The following is a 23,779-nucleotide window of genomic DNA, read 5'->3' on the forward strand; positions in this document are numbered from 1 at the left end:
CTAGTCTACGAGAGCTAGTTCCAGGACAGCCTACAATGCCACAGAGAAACCCTGTCTGAAAAACAAAAACAAAAATAAATAAATAAACACACTTTATAATTTTTATATTCCTAATAAGTCCTTTAAACAAAAAATTCAGAGAAATAAGCATTAACACTCATTTTAAAAATGACTTTCAGGATATTTATGCATATAAAATACATTCAACATATTACTCAGGTAATAAAAAGAAAACTGAAGCATACTACCACCATCCTAAAAATAACCATTGCAATTCAGGGCCAAATTTTGCTCTGATGAAACTGGAAGTAAAGCAAAACACTCATTTGTTACACCAAATAAAAGACCCAGGGACAGATACTGGGGTTCAAGCTCCAAGCTGAAGATTAGAGAAGCAAACCAGTCAAGCCAGTAGATCTTACCTCTACCCAGCTGAAATGGCAACCCTGGCTCCACAAATCCTCAAAGGCAAAAGGCTCTGAATTCCTGTCTCCTCCTCCTTTTACTCCTTTCTCTGCTCAGCCATATCCACCAGTCTTCACCTCCCTAGTGCAAGAACTAAAGTCATGTAATCCCAAGTGCTGAGATCACCTTTGTGTGAGCTGTTTCTTTTAGGACTGGATCAACTTCGTGTAGTCAGTGTGGCCTTGAATTAACAGAGATCTGTCCACCTCTTGAGTCCTGGGGTTAAAAGTGTGTACCTGGTTTCTATGGCTAACCAGTATGGCTGCTTTGCTATTCTGATCTCCAGTGGCTTTAATAAATCATAAACAATATATCACCACACTCATTGTTTGATAAAGCAAACAGTATTCTGTTACGAGACAAATATCCATTAAAGCAGGAGCTGGGAATTTTTTTGTAAAAGGTCAAATATTTTAGGCTTTTCATTCCTGTCTCAACTACTCAACTCTACTTTCTTAGCATAAAGGTAGCCACAGACAATATACAAATGAAAATGTAGCTGTAATTCAATAAAATTTTTATTACAAAACCAGGTGACATGTCAGATATGTCCCAGAGGCAGCAGCCAAGTGTTCTTTAAGTGCAAGGCCTACATAATTAAGTAGAAAATGAACTTACTAATATTGAGTGGCTCACAAGCTATGGAAATGAAGGGAGAAAAGGGCTTGATGCTAACCTTTCAGGACAAAGCACAAAGCTACACTGAAGAACTAGTTCAAAGAAACTGCTGCAGCTGCTTCACTAGATGCCACAAATGGTATCACAGCTTCATCTTCACTACAACAACCATAGCACTAATGCCAGAAACATAGCATTGTAAATAATGCCTCAACCTCTAGAAGAAACTTAGCACCCATTACTTTCTCACTTAGGTCTTCAAGTTCTAAATGTGTGGTGTAGGCATTTTGTACTAGTAAAACCTAGGTCACTCACTGTCCGTATTTCAGAACAACCTTACTCACACAATTTGGCACACTCCCCCTCAACTGTGTACACACACACACAAGAATGAATAAATGAACATGTTTTTAAAATTAAAAACTCAACTTTAGGGGCTAGGAAGATGACTCAGTAAAGTGCCTGCTATCCCAAATTCAGATACCTAGCACTCATATAAAACACAAATGCAGCACCATATATGTACCTATAATCACAGCACTAGAAGCTGGTAAACAACAGAGACAGGTAGATTCCTGGAGCTCACTGGCCAACCAATATAGTCAAACGGAAGAGTTCTACCTTCAGTGAGAGATTCTGTCTCTTTATGATAGACACCAAGATTCAACAACTACCTATGACCTCCACACTCACTCAAGCACATATCCACCTATACATACAAATGTATAGACACACACACAAACACACACACACATTACCTTAATTATCTTCATTTTACAAATGAGAAAAATGAGACACAAAAAGCTTAATACTTGACAAAGACTATAAACCTAGTAATACCATAGCTTGAAATAGAATCTATTCCATCATGTTATATACATTTCTATACTACTTCCCAATTACTGAAAATAAGCTTTATTCCTCTTTAAATTCAAATACCACTAGGTAGTCATCTTGAGTTCCTGAGAATGAATCATAATAACAGCTGGCCATGTAGATAAAGATAAACACCTTGATTCCATTCCTGTGGAGACAGAAATATCCCAATCTCAATTTTGAGATTATTTTACAAAAAAAGAAAAGAAGGAAGGGAGGAAGGAAGGGAGGGAGGGAGGGAGGGAGGGAGAGAGAGAGAGAGAGAGAGAGAGAGAGAACTTGACTGGGAGGCCAGGCATGATGGCACACCTTTATTCCCAGCACTCAGGAGACAGAGGCAGGTGGAACTCTGTGAATTTGAAGCCAGCCTTGTTTACACAGTAAATTCCAGGCCAGCCAGGAATTAGACCCTGTCTCAAAAAAAAAGAAAAAAAATCATAAGTGAAAATACAAATATGAACAATCCATTCTTTGCTAATCACTGCTATTATCACAAAACAACAATGAATAAACATAAATCCAAAAAGTTCCAACTTACAATGGAAAAGATAAAGGTCTAAAGAAATGGATTCACAAATAAGAGAGGTTCAGCTATGGTTTGAACAAGGGGGTAAACCAGTAAGCCCTAAGAACTGAGCTTCTCTTCCTTCCCAGACAGTTCCACCATCCTTCAAGTAACCCAGACTAAATGGCTTCCTTTCTCCATGTGGGTCCTACACAAACCAAAACAATGCCAACTAAGTCACTGAGAAAGTCTAAAGTCCTCCTTTGCCTTAGTGACTCTGCAGACAGACTGAATGGTAGACATACTTTCAGATGTCACATGATGACATAATGTGGGCCTTCAGGCAAACTAGGACAGACTTTTTTGATAGACTGACATGCCTGTTGTTTGCAGCTTAAATACCCATATGCTTGAGGCCAGGAATTCTTTTCTTCAGGATGACAGTATAGGGGGGAAAATGTAAAGGATGCATTTAGAATTTACAAAGGCAGAGGATAGTATGAATATGTAATCTCAGAAAGAGCTCTGGCAGAACATAGACATTTAGGCCCTGTGGTGCCCAGCATCTAAACCTGGTTCCTGTACTTGGAGCTTTTCATAGCTCCGTGAGGGATAAGAATGGATTTCAAATGAAAGTAACAGATTAATCACTATAGTAGCTTCACTACCCAGAATTCATTCCCTTCACATGTTCCATCATCCATCCTAAATATCTGCTAAATGCAGTGCCTATACTGAGTATACTGAAGGAGCAGCCAAAGTAATCAGAGGCAGCACAGATGTGCAGAATTAATCACTCAGGCACACACACACACACACACACACACACACACACACACAATGAAGAATGTAGAAAGTACTTCAGCACACAGGGGAATGGGACATTGTTCTGACTATGAAAAGTAGAAAGGCTTTATCAAGTATCTCCTTCCCCTCAGAATATCCTCCTCACAGTACTAAGGTTCAAATTAGCCAGACAAAATAGTCTGTTATAATTTCAAAAGAAAAGTTTGATGAAAAATAAGACAATGATGAGAACCTGAAGCACACTAGCTGCTTGTGATAGTGAATAAGCCATTACTCTAGCATCACACAGTCACATAATAATGTTAAGACTAAAGCTAAGGCTAAACCTTATTCCGATGGTTCTCAACCTGTGAGTTGGGATCCCTTTCACAGAAGTTGCCTAAGACCATTGGAAAACACAGATATTTACATTACACTTCATAACAGTAGCAAAATTACAGTTATGAAGAAGCAATGAAAATAATTTTATGGTTGAGGATCACCACAACATGAGGAACTATATTACAGGGTCACAGCATTTGGAAGGCTGAGAACCACTGCTTATTCCTTTATGCTATACAGAGCTTATAGACTACCTTCTATAAAGATGATAAACTTATACATCTGATACTGACTAATGTCAGGGTTATATAAAAGAGAAGGTACTACAGAGTCAAATTATCTTCTCAACTAGTGTTTTGGTAAGGTTCACAGGATACTAGTTTCTTTTGGCCTTCGGTGAGGATTTCAGTAGAAAAAGATTTACCTATTAGGTAAAAAGCTTACTGACCCCAAATTTCCTTCAACACTGGGACATTGCTCTATTGTTCTAAAGATGCTTGTTGCTATTTCAGTCCAGTCCTTTGAGTATCCAAATAATCAGTGACTAAATTAGTCTCAGACCTACCATCTCCTCCAGTGTTCAAAAATGTTTAGGTTATGGAGACAAGTCAGAACTGTCAACAAGAGCAAAATTTATCCTTCCATAAAAAGGACCAATATCACCCATAATGTCAAGACCTTTTTTTTCCCAAAAGGAGAGAGCACCAGAGGGAAAGATCTCCTTACCAAAAGGAAATAAAATTAAATAGAAAAAATATAGTCTTTGAAGTTGAATCCAGTTCTGACTCTTGACTCTGTCCTTTGAGGTAGTTATGTGTTTCTCTGATCTGGACATTTTAGTCTATCAAATGTGGATAAATAACTATTATAACATATCAAAAAATTTTAAAATATGAAGAATACAGTGAAGACCTAAAATGTTCAAACCCCTAACTAACTCCACACATAAAAATCCAGGTGTAGTCATAAATACCTATAACTTCAGGGATGAAGGGAGAAAGATTGCTGGAACTTGCTGGCCAGCAGCCTAGCCAAAAACAAAAAGAAAAACAAAAAGATAGGTAGCTCCAGGCTTAGCCCTTGGTTGTGGAATAATCTTTTTATGCACTGTGAAGATTTCTCACTCAGATTGGTTTAATAAAAAGCTGAACAGCCAATAGATAGGCAGGATTTTCAGACAGAGAGGATCCTGGGAAGAAGGACAGAGATACCTGGGAAGAAGGAGTCAACAGCAGATGGAAAGGAGGCAGCATGGCTGTACAAAGTAAAGGTAACCAAACCTTTAGATTAAAGATATGGATTAATTTAAGTTGTAAGAGCAAGTTAGTAACAAACCTAAGCTATTGGCCAAGCTTTCATAAATAATAAGACGTCTCCATGTGGTTATTTGCGAGCTGGCTGGTAGGACAAAAAAGGTCCTACAATAGTCCTTGTCTCAAAAGAATCTAGGAGAGAGCAATAAAGGATATCTGACATCTTCATCTAGCCTCCATGCATGTACTTACATATGTGCACCTTTAACACACACACAAAGATTACATGTTGTATGATTTCACTTACAGGCAATGTACAAAGTAAATCAAATCTACAGATATAAAATAGTAAGTTAAAATTGCCTAAGACTAGGACAATGAGGTTATGAGAGACTGAGTGAATGCTAATAGGTTTCTCATAGAATGACCAAATATTCTAAAACTAGATTGTGGCACTAGATGTATAAACAATTCTGAATAAACTAAAATAACAATGAATTGTATATGGCTTATGTGAATTTTATGGTATGTGAATTCTATTTAATAAAACTGTTAGAGACTAGGGATGTGGCTCAGTTGGTAGAGTACTTGCTTAGCATACATGAAGTCCTTGGTTCCATCCTCAGAACCACAAAAAACCATACATAGTGACATAGTCTTGAAATCCAGCACTTAGGAAGTAGAGGCAGGAGGATCAGAAGCTCAGAGACATCCTGATTTAGAGTTGAAGCCACCCTGAGCTACAGGAGACCCTATCTCAAAAAATAAGCAAAAACAAAGCTGTTTAACGTAACACAGATATAGATGTGGTAAAGAAGCAAAAAACAAACAACTACCAAAAAAAAAAAAAAACTACTGGACTTAAGAGGTAGGCCTCAGTTAAAACCTTGACTCTACCACCCACTGCCTATGTAATCATGACTTCTCACTGGACCTTAGCTTCTTTATCTATAAAATAAGGATACAATAGGAACCCCTGCCTTTATAAAAACAAACAAACAAGAAAATACTTTACATACAATTAAATTATCTGAGACACTTATTTTTCTTAATAGGTATCCTTTGCCACTGGAATTGATAACCAAAACCACTAAAACTGACAGACAAAAAAACATTTTCCTTACTAGGAAATTCAAGTAGCTTTTTGGTTTTTCCCCATAAGCTAGAGAAAAATGAGCAGCTCTCCAAAATTACTAAGGGTAAGAAAGCTTTAAAGTATATTCATACAGGCTGTTAGCACTGACCACATCTCCCTTGCCAACAAAAAAGGTTACCCAGGTATGATGGTGTCTTTAATCCCAGCATTCAGAAGGTGGAAGCAGGCAGATCATTGTGAGTTATAGGCCAGTCTGGTCAACATGGCAAGTTCCAGACCAGCCAAGAGTATACAGTAAATCTTTTTTTAAAAAGTCTTCTTCCCTATAAACTAACTTTCTATTTTAGCTGGTATGCTTTGACCATGTCATCACTGAAATAGGAAGCAGTTGTCAAGAATAGTAGCTGTAACATGACTTCCAGTTCTGGGTTGGCAGAGACAGCACAGCTTCCCTGGTCCTTCAGAGACAGGTATTCAGGGGTCAGAGACTGTACTGGAGGACATTACTTATAAGCAACCAACAATGGGAAAGAGAAAAGAACAGCTGCTGATCACTTTTGTTAAAGGAAAACGAAAGAACGTGTAAGTCAACAGCACAAAATTATTTAGCCCTAGTCATGACAAGCATATAAAAAGCAAGCAGCATGTGGTTTATAAAGAATTCAGGGCTGAGGACAGGAAAAATCAGAACTTGTCCTACATTACTATCTAAATTCTGCATAATCTTGACTAAATCAACCTCTGTTAATCTCTTTCCTTCCCATGTGCTTACTGATGATTCAGTATTTTCACAAATAAGACAACTACTGCATACAAAAGTCTATGTTTAACAAAACCATCTCTAACACTCATGGAGTTTACAACACAGAATACTCAAGCTAAGTATTTTTAAAAAGCACTTCAATTTTAACATAATTGCAACTTGTGTTCCACAGCTGATAATGGAATTGGCACCTGGACTTGGGGCATGAACTCCCACTTAAAATCTAACAGACACTTAAAAAGGGGTTTTAGAAACAAAACAACAGAGACAAGCAAGGCTTCTTGGTAGCAGCATTTCTCTCTGGTGGGCTCTGTTTTGCTAGAGACAAGCAGGCTCTGTTTTGCTAGAGACAAGCAGAGACTCATGTGGCTCCTTTAAGAATGGTTTCCAAATTTACATAAGCAGTGAAAAAAACCTGCATACAGCACTTTTAGCAATGTTGTTTAACAGAATAAGACTCACGATAGAGATTTACAATAAAGACAGACTCAGACAGAATAAACCTCTACAGGGTTTTCAATGAGTTTAGAAATATACAGAGACTTGGGAGAAAATGGAAACAGAATGGCTGAGCAATGGTGGCATATGCCTTTAATCCCAGCACTCCAAAGGCAGAGGCAGGCAGATTTCTATAATTTAAGGCCAGCTTGGTATACAGAGTAAATTTCAAGACAGGCAAAAATAAACAAAGTAACCCCGTCTCATAAAAGGAAAAAAATAATAGTAAAGAAATAGTTATAATAATAAATAAATAAGTCACATAAAGATGAAAAATACACAGAGAGTCTGGATACTGTATGTTATTTTATTATCTTTAAATTTTTTAGTTGCTGAAGAAGGAACAACTGCTAAAAGATATTTAATTATAAATGCTGGTAAATTAATCCAATATATATTTTAAAATTGCTTTGACTTCAAAATTTAAGTCTAAGGACAGGTTATTTGGGAAAAGAATTTCTTTTTTGTTTGTTTCTACAAAAAATAAAAAGGTGTGGATTCCTTCCAGACTAATATGAAGCAAGACCCCCTGAAACAGTGGCCCAGCTGATCCAGCATCCAGAACAGCTGAGATGATGCAGCCTTACAGACTATAACAGCCAAGATTTGGCCAAGTTTCTGTTTTCTCATGATCCCCATGACAGTGTCCCCTAACAGCAGGAAGTAGTTTGGAATGAACGATGCCCAAATTCCCAAATTTTGTTTATAAACTTTTGTTTTCATTTAAATGGGGTTGGTTATAAATGGTTAATGATCACAATCAATCTCTTTTTAAAGGTAAAAGGGGGGCTATGGTATAGAAATGAAAAATTTGTTGGAATGGATTTTCATTTATTGACACAAATTTAAGGTCAATTTTGTGGTATGTACATTTCTCTTGTTCAGGTATTGTGTTTATATAACTCATTTTAAAATGTAATGTATAATTAAGTACAGATTATAGTTACCTATAATAGTCAAAACTTATAGTTAGGTTAGTTAGGTTTTTCTAGATATATAGAGATATATTTCAATTGGATAGACATTCTTCAAACCTTTCAAAGACCTAAAGAATATGGCATTTTAAATGGGTTAGGGTTTTTCTTGACAGTGAGACACAACTGCCCCTGGCAATATCAATCACTTCAGAGAGGAAGATGGGCATCGAAGAAACTCATTATGGAGTTTACTTCCAATATGGCAAGACTAGTCATTTGGGCAAGAAACTGCTTTTGTCTTGACTATTTGACATGCAGGACTCACAGGAAAGTGACTGCTGAAACAAGATGGACATTGCTACAGGGTTCCTGCTTCAGACATCCTACAGGACACAGAGAAAAGTGACTGACAAACTGTCAATACAGACAGACAGTTTAAAGTTTCCTACTTTGCTAAGGAGTCTGTCAGACACACTATGGTCCATGGGCCAAAGATGGAACATTAGAGAAGAACTTTGGGTGACTGACCAGGTAGCAAGATGTCTCTGTCAATTCTAGAGTTTATATATTATCCTTCTGTGGTTTTTGAAGGAGTTGAAGACAGATAGTCATGGTTATAGTTTTCCTTAGTTATGATAAAAGATAAGCTACATATAAGACTTTAGACTCACAAAGATAAGATAGATAAAATATTTTCTTTAAATCTTGCTAAATGTTATTGGACTAAATATTGCAATTATAGTTCTTGCTTAATAACTGTTTTGTTATATGTAATTTGACTATGTTAAGGTTAAAACCTTTCTTTTTATTTAGACAGAAAAGAGGAGATGATGGGGGAAAAGTCATCTGTACATATGTTTCTCTTACTGGTTGATGAATAAAATACTGTTGGCCAATAAGGAAGCAAAATAGGCGGGACCAGGAGACAAGGAAGATTCTGGGAAGTGTAGTAGGAGAGAAGTCACCATGTGATCCCAGGAGGAGAGGACACATGAGTCTGACGTTCTCAATAAGATAAAACCATGTAGAGATACATATATTAGTAGTTATGGGTTAATACTTAAAACAGAGCTAGCCAATAAGGAGCCCTAGTCAATGGCCAACAGAGATTTATACTTAATAAAGTATCTCATGTGTTATTTGGGGGCTGAAACAGTGGCAGGACCCAGGCAGCTAGCAGAAGAGTACACATAACACACAGCCATTGCAAATCAATATGATGTAGAAATTTTACCAACAAATCCAAGATTACAAGCCAAAAGTTGCTTCTCTTAGCTCACCTTATAACACAAACAGGGGCTTAGCATTTCTGTTACCTTACACCTGATAGCATTATGGTCAATCCTTAATAGTCAAGATGCACACAAATGCAAGTCAGCTCATGTAGTTAGTACTATGTATCCACACAAGCCTCTTTTCTCTGTTTCTGTTTTGCTTTTCTGAGACAGGCTTTCTCTATGGAACCCTGGCTGTCCTGGAACTCAATCTATATACCAGGCTGGCCTCAAACTCAGAGATTAGTACTTTAATCCTGAGTGCTAGAATTAAAAGGCATATGCCATCACCTCCCACTTCTTAGTTTCCTAACCACAAAAATATAGATAATATTGGTACTTCCCGATATCGTTTGGAGTAAAAAAAAAAAAAAAATGGGGAAAAGTACTCAGAACACTGCAACGTTTTATTAGGAAAACAAGACTAAAGCCTTAAAAAGAAAGAAATTAAGCCTTTACCCCAGTGTGCTATCAATTCTTAGCAATAGATACATAACTAAATCTATAAACAATAGCAGAACCACCTGACAGATTGAACGTAAGGATTAAATCAAATAATATGCAGGTAAAAAACTTAGGGTAGTCCCTAACAACATATACTTGTAACAACATTAGCATGCATTAATTCATTTAACCTTTCTTTCCCTCCATTTTCTGATCTACAAAACTTCAATAACAGAACTTAACTTAAAATCATTAAGTAGATTAAACAGCAGCTGGCACATAGTGAATACTATAGGAGATCATATTAATATTAGCTTTACCATCTAGCTATCCCCATAACTTACATACATGAAGATTACTGAGTCTCAGTTACAGTTGATTTTCCCCCCCCCACAATGACATTTAGCAGTATCTAGACATTTCTGAATACCACAACTTTGTGAGGTAATGGGTATATTAGCTTCTATTAGATAGATAACAAGGGCACTGCTAAACATCTTATAATGGAGCTGGGGAGATGGCTCATTGTGAAAAGAGCTTTCTACACAAGTACAAGGACCTAAGTACAGATCCCCAGCACCCAGGAAAAGGCCAGATACAGCAGCACAAACCTGTAATCCCAGAACTGGGTAAACAGAAACAAAGAAACCCCTGTAGTTTACTGGCTACCTCTAGGTTCAGTGAAAGACCTGGTCTCAAAAAATAAGATGGGTGAGGCTGGAGAAATGCCTCAACCATTATGAGTACTTATTGCTCTTGTAGAGGATCCCGGTTCAATTCCTAGCACCCACATGGTAGCTTACAACCATCCATAACCCCAACCCAAGGAATCCAACAGGGGCACACACACCTGGTAAACATACATGCAAGCAGATAAAACACTGTAAAATTTTTTGTTGTTTTGTTTTAATAAAAAGGGTGGAGAACAATGGAGGAAGATATCCGACGTTGACCACTGATCTCTATGCACACACATGAATCTAACACAGACACACACAATTTTTATATAAAAATCCTACTATTACTAGTACTACTCCACATCCACCCAACAGAGAATTCTACTACCTAAAATAACAAATCCTGAGGTTGAGGAATGAACATGATTAAACTGTAAAACCCAGCACTTAGAAGACAGAAGAATCATGAGTTCAAGGTCTATATATAAAACAAGTCAAACAGAAGTTCTACTTCTGAACTGTTTTAACACATGAATCTATCTTCTATACCTTATTAAGTGGGGATAAACATTTTAGAGCTACCTTTACTAAAATTCAGAATGGGCAAGAAATTTACAAAAGAACAAAGATCAGTGGGAGAACAGCTATTCTTTTCTCTGCCCAGGCTATTGCTTTTTCCAGGAGCTAAAACAAAAATATGTCTCAGATACCTTGCAAGTATTCTCTCTTCTCTTTCCCCTCTTCCTCTCTCCGCCATTCCACAGGTTTAGAACCAATTATCTAGTTCTTTCATCAAAGGACAGGCACTAGTGGCCTCTTTCCCTCATACTCAGAGTTGCCCTTGAGCTCCAGTCTGGGCACTGAACCAGAAAAGCCTTCCTACTTACCTTGCCCAGGGATCCCTTTCATGCAGAGCTACACCTACTGCTACTCCTTCCCAAGGTTAGGCAGATATTTGCTTGAAAAGTTTAGCTTGGTTGGACAATGTGAACTCATTTCCTTTTCCCAGCTTACAGGAATGAACTGGGCTCAGGGAGGGGCCAAAGGCAAGTTTTAACAGCTTACTTTGGACTTTCCCCCCCAGGAAGTGGCTTTGAAGAGAAAAAAAAAATCTGTGGGTATCTTAGTGAGTGAAACATGGAGAATGGGCTTCAGAGAGTAACCAAACAACACATACAGGTATTTCTCACATCTAGCTCTTCCCAGTATTTCAAGGACAAATGCCTCACTACGGGGGTGGGGGTGGGAATGGACATTAAGCAAGTGCTTATTATGTGCCAGCCACTGTCATAAGCTTACTTCACTCAATATTTACAAGCAGTTTCTGAGGTATTATTTACACTAATTTAAGAAATGAAGAAAGTAGGGGTTAGAGAGGTAGTTAAATTGCCTTAGGTCACTCATACAATAGTTACAGCTGAAATTTATTCCTATACTTTTTAGGCACCAGAAAGGTAAGCTGCTGTGATGATTAACTTCAAGTGCCAACCCACTGGCCACAGACTGCCCAGATTAAACATTATATTGTTGGTGTGTATGTGGGTGTTTCAAGATGACATTAACATTTGAATCAGTGGACTTCAGCAGAGTGTCTTCTGCACTGTGGATAGGCATTGTCCAGTCCTTTTAGGACCTGAATGGAACAAAAGGTGAATGAAGGGGGAAATTCACCCCTTTTGCTTTCTGCCTGCCAGTCTGAAAGATGTGTCCTCTCTTCTTCCAGCCCTCAAAAAAGGATTTACATCATCAGCTGCCTTAATTCATAGGCCTTCAGATTCAGACTGATAAATGTCTGGTTTTCCTAGGTTTCTAGCTTGAAAGTAACATCCTCCCTAATTGCAAGAGGCAAAGCCTCATAACAAAGATTTGAGAGAGAACTTTCACTAATATAGCTCTCAACTACTTTGCTGAACTATTGAAAGGAGTATTTGGTTTTTTCTAAGGCAGGTCTCACTCTGTAACCAGGGTGGTCTGGAGTTTACTATGTAGCTCAACTGGCCTCAAACTCACTAAAATAAATCCTTCTGTCCTCAGCCTCCTGAGTGCTTGAGACCACAGCATGCATACCTAATGGAGTGTTTTTCATTAGCTTATCATAAAAACTTTTGGTTTCTCTGGTAAGTTTTGTTGTTGTTTCTGAAAACAGGGTTTCTTTGTGTAGCCCTGGTTGTCCTGGAACTCACTATGTAGACCAGACTGGCCTCAAACTCAGAGATCTGCCTACCTCTTCTTCCCAGGTGCTGAGATAAAAGGTATGTGCCACCACTCCTGACTTCTTTTAATGCATAGTTTTAAGCAACAATTTAGCCTTACCTAGACTTATGTTGAGGTTTCATTCTAATATTTCCTCCTATAAGGCTATCTAACATGTAATTCTTACTTGTTTTTGCTCATCTCCCAAATACTTAAAATTTAATGTTACCAAAAAATCTTAACCTTACTTACATTGACTCACTTACGTCTGCCATGTGATCAAGGTTACAGATATACAAGCTACTAGCCCTAGCTCTTCCCACTTTTAACAATAATCTCTAACATCTTGGAGAAAAGGAAAAAGCATTTTCTCCTGGGGATTATCAGGAGAAACGTGATGGAAATTTTAGTCTTTATAAAGATGATAGAATCTCAGTACAGTGGGGGAAGGGAAAGCCTGCATGTGGAGGTCAGAGGACAACTCAAGTCATCAGGTTTGGCAACAAGCAATTTTACCTGCTGAGCCATCTTATCAGCCTAATACTTTTTAAAGACAGTTTCTGCCTTCTTTGAACATTTATTCTGCTTGCTGTCTGTATTACATAATAAGCAATTCTGGAAGCCTTGTCTTAACTACGTATAAATCTGAAGATTTCTTCCAGACTCTGTGACAGGTTTAAAAAAAAAAAAAAGGACCAAAACTAAGCATGGTGGCTCAATTTTGTAATCCCAGCACCCTAGACAGAGAAAAGCCAACCTAGGCTACAGGTTGACTACACAGTAAAACTCTGAAAAAAAATTGAGAGAAAAAGGTGAGATCTACAAGGATGTCCCCAACTAACAATCTTAGCAATAGTCGAGGGACTACCTTAAATGCCCTTCTCTGATAATAAGATGACTGACTACCTTCTATGCCATCCTAGAGCCTGATGGAATCAAAAGCAGACACCCACAGCTAAACACTGAGCTGAATCTAGTTGCAGAGATGGAGAAGTGATAAGCAAAGAGGTCAAGACCAGGCTGGAGAAACCCACAGAAACAGCTAAGGGGGAGTTCATGGACCCCAGACTGATAGCTGGGAAACCAGCATAGGACTGATCCAGACCCCCTGAACATGGATATCAGTTTGGAGGTCTGGTTAATCTATGGGGCCTCTGGTAGTGGATCAGTATTTATCCCTTGTGCACAAACGGACTTTGAGAGCCCACTGTACTCTATCAGCCTAGACACATAGGGGAGGGTCTAGGCCCTGCTCCAAATGATATGACAGATTTTGAAGATCTCCCATGGAAGGGCTCATCCTCCCTGGGGAGCAGAAAGGGGATGGGATAGAGGGTCGGTGGGGGGCAGGGGAGGTGAGGAGGGAAAGGGAAAACATGTAAAACAAACTTGTCTCTAATTTAAATTTAAAAAAGGAAAAAAAAGAGAGAGAAAAAGAGGGAAAGAAGGATGGAGGGAAGAAGAGAAAAACAAAGGAATTAGGTAAACTTTTCCCAGTTTCCTAAACTGTTTTGACAACAACCTACAATAAGAGCACATTTTATATTGATCCTTAGTACACACCTATGCATGCACATGTACACACACAAATCTAAGTGTAAAACTGTAACAAAGGTTCATAAAACAAGCTTTGCTCATTGGGGGGTAGGGGATCCACACAGGACCTCTGTAGCTCTAGCTGTGAAACTCCTGGTTCTTGAGTGCTAAAACTACAGCACTAAGGCAGGCAGGCAGGCAGGCAGGCAGGCAGACAGACAGACAGACAGACACACACACACACACACACACACCTTTTTTTTCTGATGGGTTCTTAAAACCAACCTAGCATTTTAAATCTACAATTTAATAGTTATAACTTAATAATTTGAAACAACACTGACCTTGAAAAACTCACAGATTAAAAGAGATGAAAAGGCATGAACAACAATAAAAATAATTACAACAGGAGCTAGCATTTCACGAACTGTATGTCTAGTATTTTGTTCCAATCCAAGAAACAACCCTGGTCTGCTGCCCAGATCAAATATCAAAGTTCTTTCAGTACAGCACAGTGCCAATGCATGTGGTAATTTCTATAATGAGGCACACTTCCATGAAGGAGAAAAAGGTAAGACAGGCAGTGGTGGCACACACCTTTACTCCCAGAAAGTAGGAGGCAGAAGCAGGTGTAAATCTGAGTTTGAGGCCAGCCTGGTCTACAAAGTTCCAGGACAGCCAGATCTACAAGGAGAAACCCTGTCTTGGGGGGCAGTGGGAAGTAAGGGAACAAAGGGAGAAGAAAGAAGTCAAGTAACTAAGAAAAGTAAAGTTTTCTGACAGATGTCTAGAAGTTGGAAAATTCCCATGTTTTTGTGGAAGTTAGAATACAGTATTTTTGTTTACATCTAAAGCAGTCTATAAACTCTATTGTAAGCCATAAATGCTTGTGGGTGAAATTCTTAACCTTCTCTTCTAAAGTTGAAAAACAGCCTGTTAGTTTTAGGACAAATATACCCTAGATGGTGTTTTGTTTTGGTGTTAACAGTTTTGCTTTGTTCTGCTGTTTTGCAGTACTGGGAATTGAACCCAGGGCCCTACACATGTTAAATAAGTGCTCTGGGCTATATTCCCAGTCCTGTTGCTGTGTTTTAATAGGACTTGTCATTTATTGCTAATAGAAGTCCCAAGGTTCACTGGCTGGCCACATGGTGCTGAAAAGGTTTCAGTGATTACTAACAGCTTCTCTAGAAGAACTGTCCATAGAAAAAGATCCAAGAATTGCTACTGTAAGTCAGTTATATCAGAGAATTTCTTTTGGCCTTGAGTTATTCATCTACAAAACAGTTGTAAGACTACATAATCAGTAGGTGTCTTTATTACTAAGTTGAGAAAAAACATACAAAAATAAATTTAGGTAAAACAATCTGTGCAAAGACAAGGATGATCTGAGGTTCTAGAACTAAACTCAATCTCTACATAGCATGATACTTTCAGCTGAAGGCAGAATAGAAAAGTCTCAATCAATGGCCGGCTTACCAAGCATCATTTCATCTGTCTGAGCCTACTTTCTCATATGAGAGGCCAGTAATTAGAAGCCATGGTGGTATGAAGTTTCATTTTCAGTGACAAAATTCCCAGCCATGAAGATGACCACCAATAACACTATAGTTCTCTACTATGGAGAATGTAAGCAGATGCTGGGAACTATGTGGTAAGAACCTTCCAGTGTGAATCCCAAAATAAGGTAAAGGCTGTGTCAAATGCCTATTTGGGAGTTTTAAAATTCTCCACACAATAATTGAAGGACTAGCCTTTAACAGACTATGTTGGGGATAGGGAAAGACCTAAAGTTTTCTGGTCCTTTGCATTCCTCTCTCCTTTGTATTCCCAGGGCATCATGGTTATATTTGTCTTCTCTTTTCAGGGCTCTTTTCCTTAAATTATAGGAAAAGAGGGTTAAATTGTCAAGGAATAGAGTCAGGTATACCTGCGGGTAAGATCCATACCAGAGAAAACATCTAAAGAGAATAAGAATACATAAGATACTGCTCTATCCAACAGTAGGTAGCCACTGACTTCTCAGGCTACATAGATGAATGACCCTCAAAGCAGAAGTTAGGAACCTAGTATGTATATTTACTAGCTCCAGACACCCATACTACTATAGACTACCCTAGTCATTGGATAATGTGGTATTATAAGCTGAGCTGCCAGGTGCCTCTACTAGATGGCCTTGAGCCATTCATTGCTTCATTCAGAGCCTGAACAATTCCAAAGACAAACTGCCGATTCAAACTATAAACAAATGTATCTGGCAAGACTAAATTTTATCAAGTACTAATTTTTGCTACTCCAGCATAAACTACTTTTAAATTTTTAATTAGCACCTATCCAAAAGTCTCAAAGATATATGAATGAAAATAGCAAGTATTTTACACCTAGTAAGCACTTAGTATGGGAGCAAGTGCAGTGCTATACCTCATTTTCACCTTTAATCTTCACAGCAATCCCTAGGTTACAAACCAAACAAACTGAGACGGTATAAAGTCTTCCCAAAGTCACACAGGTAAACAGAAGACATGAGTTTCTCCTAGCTCCAATCCTTCTACCAAACCATTGTTTTCTAGGCTTCTATTTCCAAAACAGAATGTTTATCTGGAAAGTTAGAAAACATAATGGGGGAAGGATGACAGCTAAATTTCACTCAGCTATTTGCTATATAGTAAGGGAAAAAACAGTAAGCACTGGAGCCATAAAAATATAAGGTGTGGTAGTGCATGCCTTTAATTCCACTAATCCCAGAACTGGTGAGACTGAATTCCAGGCCAGCCTGGTCTACAGATCGAGTTCCAGGACAGTCAGGGCTTCACAGAAAAACCCTATCTCAATATCTGCCCGCCCACCTAAAAAAAGAAAGAAAGAAAGAAAGAAAGAAAGAAAGAAAGAAAGAAAGAAAGAAAGAAAGAAAGAAAGGAGAAGAAAAGAAGCCAGGCGTTGGTGGCACACGCCTTTAATCCCAGCACTCTGGAGGCAGAGGCAGGAGGATCTCTGTGAGTTCGAGGCCAGCCTGGTCTACAGAGTGAGTTCCAGGACAGCCTCCAAAACAATACAGAGAAACCCTGTCTCGGAAAACCAAAAAGAGAAAGAGAGAGAGAGAAGAAAAAAAGAGATCTAAACAACTAAAAGCAAGTGTCAAGTGAATTCCTCCCTCTTTTGCCCTCCCCTTCTCTACTCCACCTGGAAAGCTGCTCCATGTCCTCTGCCTTTCCAAAGAAGGTCTTTATTCCTTAAGTCCTAGATTCCCTGAAAAACCTATACCACTTTTGGGACAGGAGATATATACATTGGCAACTAATACCTATATCTGCAAACACTTTAAATAAATAATTAAAAATTCTCAAAGGGAAGAGGAAGAGGAAAAAAAATCTAGGTTTCTTAGGAGTCATCTAGGTGTACTGTTCTGTTGCTGCTATCTTCAGAAACACAGAAAAGAGGGTACCCTCATAACCCTTAGGCTCCTTCCTGTGACATCAAAAAGCCAACCCCTTTCTTCTGAGAACTTTAACAAGACTTTTAATCACTACAGCAATTTGTTTCTAAGCTTTTTAAAAAGTCTCAATTTCTTTCCAATCAGATCTTACAATAACCTCACCATTTAAACAAAAGTAGAACTATTGTGTCTGAGATGGAGATGGGTAAGTCCACTTCCTCAGCTTCTTCCCACTTCCCAAATTTACCCAGTAACCTGTGAGTCTACTTCAAAGCCCTGATGCTTTAGTTTAATGCACTGAAGTCAGAGAGACTGTGACTTAGAATCACACTATGAATCAAAGCCAAACTGCAATGCAAATCCAAACTGATTTCAAAGCCCGTCACTTTCCATCTCCTCACACTTCTCCTTTAGAATGATCAGAAGATGAATGAAACCAGTTTTTAAAAATATCAAGGACTGAAGAAAAATACAGTTCTCACAGCTAATTTTCTCTACAGCCAAAAAAAGTTAAAGTACTCAGGCTAGTGAGGATAATTTCACCAGACAGTACCACACAGCAAAGAAATCCTTGGTGTTCCAAATCTCACTAGTGTCCTGTTGTTTGTAGAAACAGGCAATGGTGTTATTAACTAAGAAAGATCCTTAGTAGAGAAATGAGACCCAAGAGACTTCTGAAGGAGTCCCTGCTCCTTGCATCCCCAGAAACCATCCCTTAAAGACATATGGGAATTCTCCCCATATCTACCAAGCATGGAAAATGGAACAAAATCAGAGCTTGCTTATTAAGGTTCACTCCTTTATAAATGTTGTAGATAGTCTGGATCTCAAAGTCAAAAGTAATATTCACTCACCTAGACAAGGGCTAGCCTGGGTGACTACAATAATACAACAGAAGTAATGGCATGTTACTTCCAAAGCTTTTGCAATTCCGGATACAAATCCAATTTTATCTTTCCTTTAACTTCTTTTGAAGTTTGCTTCTAATTCAAGTTGGCAGATTAAAAACATTTATCCATGTTCCCTCCCAAGTCATGCTAAAATGACAGTTTAAGATATACATAAGGTATAAACTCCAATGATAAAGACATCTGACAGTAAGAGACTTCAGCAAATACTTAGAATACAGATAGATAATAAGTGGAGGAGTTACAACTCAAGAACATCTGAAGCAATAGATAATATTGTAATATTATCAGGTCTCTGTGCTGCAGAGTCTCTTCCTGAACAGATAATGTCACCTAGAATCACTACATTAAAATACATGAAGAAAAGGGCCTAGAAAACAGAACAAAAAGGCCTAGAAAGTACAAAACATTTATTCAAACCTTCACAGAGTTAACAAGAGCTTGAGCCCAGGTGTTATTTTTATTACCTTTCTACACAACATCACTTAGTCCCCTTAGGAAACTACCTTTTAGCAACCAATTTCACAAAGCTGCTTAATATCTAGACTTTTTGGTGAGAACTCAAGCTTCTGGGATAAGAGCCCCATGTTCCAATTGTCTGATTCTACAGCACTGAAAATATAGGTTACTGGCAACTGACTTAAAAAAAAAAAAAGAAATGAAAAGGCTTGGGGGCAAAACAGAAGTACAAACTGTTTCAAGTCAAAATTGATCTCATCTACCTTGCCCTTGGTAGTAAGAAGCAGCTTTTCATCTCTTTTTAGAACAGAACATGCCTAAAGGTTGGTGGTGTTACATCTGCCAATCAGCTAAACAATCATTTTAAAATGCCAAATTATAGGATTGCCCACAATTCCAATTAGGACATTATAAAGATTCCAGGGCAGTTTCTTAATACAACTATTAAATGTGTGCTATGCCTATTTGCCCCTCCATTCCAACTTGCTACCATTTGAAATTTTGTCTATCACTGCATTAAATAAAACAATACACTCAGTTTTGAATTTGTGGTATCCATGGGAAGAATGCTGGATTGGGAATCACAAGGAGAGGTCTAATTACAGTGAAAGCATGGAGTCAAGCAAACCACGCTTAGCAGTTATAATACTGTAAGCCACTTTATTTCTCTGGGCTTCAATGATATCATATGTAAAAGAGATACAATATCCATGTCAGAGACCACTGTGAAGATTACATGAAAATATTTATTGGGAGCTTACCAGCAATAAGGCTCTCAGCACATGGTATTTCCTCATTATTGATCACTTGTACACAGTAGTACCTCTAATTTAGAAGAATTTAGGGTTGTAAGAAAATGTCTAGGGGTAGACAGGATGTGAGAATGATTACAAGAGAATGGAGTAAAAATACACAGTACAATAAATGCTGTCCCTTCTGTTAGTGGAAAATTAGCCCAGGGAGCTCAAAAGAGAAGCTCTTATCTATGATAAGGAACTTCGGCTTTCTCTTCCTCTTTGGAGACTAGACTTGACTTGATGGGCTTTGGTGCAACCAGGTTTGAGGAAGGTGCTTCCACCACTTCCTGAGGCCTTACAAAACTCAACCTCAAAAGGGAACACAAGTCTACACAGAAACAGTTAAAAAAGTAAATAAATAAGTACATAAAAAGACAAAGTAGGCAATGAACTTGAAAGAAACTAAGCAGTGAGTTAAAGAGAGGAGCTGTAGAACATCTTTGTTACCATGGTAATGGAGGAAGTAAGCAAGAGCATTATCTAATTATCTGAGTTCTCAAAGCTAAACAGAACAACTAATTCATCATTCATATACATAAGAAGAATGAAAACCAGAGAGGGCACTGAGCAGGGGATGCTGGACCTGAAACAATAGGACACTTTACAGCTCAGGTAGGCATTTTCACCTTAATTTTTGAAACATTACTCAGTGAAGGAAGTATTTTTCCTAATGAAACGTTTACTGTGAGCAGTAGTGATAGTGGTAGTGCTAGCTACAAAGCACTTGCCTTACTACTCAAGGGAACAATCCTGAAGCTATACCCTCTCCTTTGAGAATGATCTTACTAAATTGCTCAGACTGGCTTGAAAGTTCTGAGGTTCAGCAAACCTCTTGCCTCAGTCTCCTGAGTAGGGACTGTAAGATTTTTTTCTTAATTATTTAATTGTGTGTGAGTATTCACATATGCCAAGAGAAGCATGTGCCACAGTCTGCATGGGAGGTCAGAGAACAACTTTCAGGAGATAATTCTTTCTTTTACCTTGTTGAGACAGGTTTTCTCTTCTTTCTACTGCTAAAGTGTATATTCCATGTTAGTTGGCCCATGAGCTTCCAGATGATCCTCCTGTTTTTATCTCCCATCTTGATACAGGAGTGCTGGAATTACAGATGGTATCTATCTTCTTACATGAAATTCAGGATCTAGAAGTGAACTCAGGTCATCATGCTTAGATGTGATTCTACCCACTAATTCATCTTCCTGAGCCTCAGCTAAGATCTTCAAGGCATATGTTTGTGGTGTTTATGCTAGCTATTATTGCTTTCCTTTCTAGTACCATGGTTTATACCAATATAGATAGGTAGGTAGGTAGGTAGGTAGGTAGACAGACAGACAGACAGACAGGCAGGCAGGCAGACAGGCAGACAGACAGACAATTTACCCTAAGGGATAAACAATGTAGCTCAGTTGGCAAAATGACTGCCTAGAATTACAAAGTTCAACATCCCATAAACTAGTTGGTGGCACATGCCTGTAATCCCAACACTAAAGAGATTGAGACAGAAGAATCAGTGAGATCGAGGCTAGCCTGAGCTACATGAGAACCTCTCTCCCAATAAACAAAAATTCATGGTGAAGACTTATGCTTCCCCAGGTAACAGATGTAGACTAGTGTACTTAACAGCTTTTGTCAGCTTGACACAAGCTAGAGTCATCTGGAATGAGGGGACCTCAATTGAGAAAAATGCTTCCATCAAACTGAACTGTAGGCAAGTCTGTGGGATATTTTCTTGATTAATGATTGATGTAGGATGGCTCACTGTGAGCAAATGACCCTGGGTACTGCAAGAAAGGAAACTCAGCAGAGTGGTAATGGTAAATGCTTTTAATTCCACACTCAAGAAGAGGCAAAGGCAGGTGGATCTCTGAGATTTAGGACAGCCAGAGTTAAACAGAGAAACTTTGTCTTGAAAAATGAGAGAGAGAGAGAGAGAGAGAGAGAGAGAGAGAGAGAGAGAGAGAGAGAGAGAGAGAGAGAGAAAGAGCGCTGAGCAATCCATGAGTAAGCCAGTAAGAAGCATTCCTTGAAGGCCTTTGCTTCAGCTCCTGCCTTGAGTTCCTGCTTTGACTTCTGTAAGATGAAATAAACCATTTTCTTCCAAGTAGTTTTTGGCCATGGTGTTGACACAGCAATAAAAATCAAACTAGAACAATTAGGCAACTGTCAATATCCTCATCCAAATGCACTACTCTTTTGAGTCTTTGACTCTTCAATGTATCAATCATCCAATTAAAAAAATACTATGTGTCAACCTCTATCCTGAGAAGATGAAACACAAATTTGAACCAGACAAAATCCCTGACTTCACAAATGCCGATTCTGGTACCTTTCATAGGCAAGCAGCCATAACAAAGTGAAAGACAACTTAGTGGTTAAAAGTCCATGTGAAAGGCACATAACTGCCTGTAATTCTAGGTCCAGAAGAATCCAACACCCCTCTTCCGGCCATCTCTGGCAATCATACACACATGGCATATACTCATACAGGCATATACACAAAATCTTAAAAAGTAGTTTTAAGAAGTAGATTCAAGCCAGGCGGTGGTGGGGCACCTTTAATCCCAGCACTCAGGAGGCAGAGGCAGGCAGATCTCTGTGAGCACGAGGCCAGCCTGGCCCACAAAGCAAGTTCTAGGACAGGTTCCAAAGCTACACAAAGAAACTCTGTCCCAAAAAAACAAACAAACAACAAAAAAGGTAGATTAAAATTCCGGGTCTACCCCTTACCAGCTAAAGCAAATAATTACTTTTATCTAAATTCCAGACTCCTCATTTGCAGAACTGAAGACAATATCATCAATCTAACTTAAAGTTACTTGTAAGTTCCTGGTGGAGTAATATATTTAAATCACCCATGAGAATGTCAACTCCAAAGGCTGGAGATCTAACTAATAAGTATAAGACCCCATGCTTGATCTCCCACCATATACACATAACCCCCCAAAAGTCTGAGCTATAATACAGAGTACATACATATTTATTCAATTGATGGCTTGTGAGACTATCTGGGAAGGTAGAAGGGAAGAGACAGCATCTCAGCATTGTATTTTCTCATCATCATGGACCCTCTAAGGAAAGTTGTTAGCCTGAAAGTGAAATTTCATGTTCTGAAGCTCTCAAAGTATTAGAATCACAAACTCTATCCTCGAGTTAACAAACAGCAGGTCACATACAGTGACTATGAATGAAGTAAGGAGCTATCTGGCCTAGCCATGATAGCAATAAAAAATGGCCATCAGACAAAGCCTAAAAACCCAAGACCCTAAACCCTTCATTTCTTCAGGTTGAAGATTATGGAAGTCTAATTAAATACAAATATCTCTGCAACTGGGAGTGTAAGAGATTAGGGCCTCACCAGGATTAATGAAACCCTCAGGTCCTAGGTATTCTCTACTTCAGACATTTTTTTAATAAAAAAAAATAAAAATATACCAGCATATTCACTGTGGTTTATATATTTAACAAAGAATAAAGACATTGTTCCATCCTTTGAGACATTTATAGTCACAATGCTTTTCATTTCATTTTAATTCTCAAAGATTTCACCACTAAGTACTGACATGAGCTCTTCAGTGAGCTACAGACTGGAATAACCCAAAGAAACAATACTTTTCCCTTTTCTAGTCTCCTTCCCAAGTTTATCAGATCCTAAAATAATGCCTCCTCTTTCTCAATCTATTTACCATAAAACCTATCTTCATGGCTGGGTTTCATTGTTCATAATGTAATCCTAGGATTTGAGGTAGAGTCATTGAGAATTTAAATCCAACTTCAGCTACATAGTGAGTTCAGAGCCAATGTGAACTCCTACCCCAACCCACCCCATCCCCAAAGAAAAACATTATTTAACAGCCCTTCTCACAGAACAAGAGCTCTGACTATAGGCCACTAGAATTTAGATGGAAACCTAATAACCAAACCCATTCTCACTCCTGGTAC

The 23,779-nt window shown here is 38.4% G+C and overlaps 1 protein-coding gene across 2 annotated transcripts in view; it reads right to left on the reverse strand.

Annotated features, from left to right (window-relative positions):
- Pak1 (p21 (RAC1) activated kinase 1) overlaps positions 1–23,779 on the reverse strand; it is a 120,119-nt gene that overhangs the window by 73,311 nt on the left and 23,029 nt on the right. Inside the window, exon 1 of one of the 2 annotated variants that reach the window (XM_040728251.1) lies at positions 11,402–11,419. The exons of the other annotated variant lie outside the window; for it this stretch is intronic. The gene's annotated coding sequence lies outside the window, so the exon portion shown is untranslated. Of the gene's footprint in view, positions 1–11,401; positions 11,420–23,779 lie in introns of those variants that run through there. 2 annotated transcript variants of the gene reach the window in all.

Source organism: Mesocricetus auratus, unplaced genomic scaffold (assembly GCF_017639785.1).
Source record: "Mesocricetus auratus isolate SY011 unplaced genomic scaffold, BCM_Maur_2.0 Super-Scaffold_4256, whole genome shotgun sequence".
NCBI classification, from domain to species: Eukaryota; Metazoa; Chordata; class Mammalia; order Rodentia; family Cricetidae; genus Mesocricetus; species Mesocricetus auratus.